This window comes from Chrysochloris asiatica, unplaced genomic scaffold, assembly GCF_000296735.1.
Source record: "Chrysochloris asiatica unplaced genomic scaffold, ChrAsi1.0 scaffold00336, whole genome shotgun sequence".
Taxonomy (NCBI): domain Eukaryota; kingdom Metazoa; phylum Chordata; class Mammalia; order Afrosoricida; family Chrysochloridae; genus Chrysochloris; species Chrysochloris asiatica.
The window spans coordinates 2,291,284-2,292,383 of record NW_006408854.1 but is presented as its reverse complement, the minus strand read 5'-3'; positions in this window follow the sequence as shown (position 1 = coordinate 2,292,383).

Sequence of the window (1,100 nt, the reverse complement as noted above, 5' to 3'; positions counted from 1 at the left end):
GACACAATGTTTATTTGGGGAGAGTCCCTGATTATGCTGTGGTTAAAGCATTCAACTGCTAACTGAGGTTGATTCCAAACTACCAGTAGCTCTGTATCATAAGAGTGATCACATAAGTAAATAATATTTTATATTAAAGAGAACTTACAGTTGGCTCATAAATATACCAGCATTCGTAATGACATTTCAAACTGCATTTTCCAAGGTACCAAGTGTACTCTTTATTTTATTTTAGATGGAATTCAGCTTTGACATTTTTAATGAAAATCAGCATCTCTGATGTTGCAACATGTGTGTGAAATAGGTGTTCCATCTATCCTGCCATTTAATCCCACAGTTAATAAAGTGGCTGAAAATAATAGTAACTCTAGCTTGGTGCTTGACCTGGTTAAATACTGTCTTAAAGCTTCATACAAAACAAATAGGCTTTTCCATAAGTGGCCTTTAAGAAAACATGGAAGACAATTCATGTTTGAAAACTGCTGACAGGGTGAAGAAAGCCCAGTGTAAAAATGAATCGCGTTTTAAGTGATTCAGTTATTAAAGGGTTTGGGCTCCCGTAAGCAAACTAATACTAGATAATAAGGAAATAGGGGTGAAATATTTTTTTATTACTGTTAATCATTTTGTGAATGTCCCCCTCAAAAGAAGCGAATGGAATATTTGGCGTAAAGGGCATTTGGTGGTTTTATTTTTGTTAGGGGGGGATTGTCAGAAAATCCCTTTTCGTTTCTCTCTTATGTCTAACTGATTAGGGAACAATTGTTGAAATATGCATAGCATTGGAATACTTATTACCATATATCCTTATAGCACATAAGCAAGAATGACCAATATTCTAATAATTGGCACTGGATCACAGAACAAAATGTGGTAAAAGATAAGATTTATAAAACTTTATCAAATAAAGTTTTATTTTCTCCATGAAAGTATTTCTTTACTCTCTTATTTAGAGGCATTACTTTATACTTTATTGAATATTGGTCAATTCCTGACTTAAGATGTGAAGTTCACAGTTGTATTCCAGTATTCAAGATATATTCCTGATTTTTCAATTAGGAAAAGTAAAATCCAAAATGTTAGCAAAACCAAGTGCAATA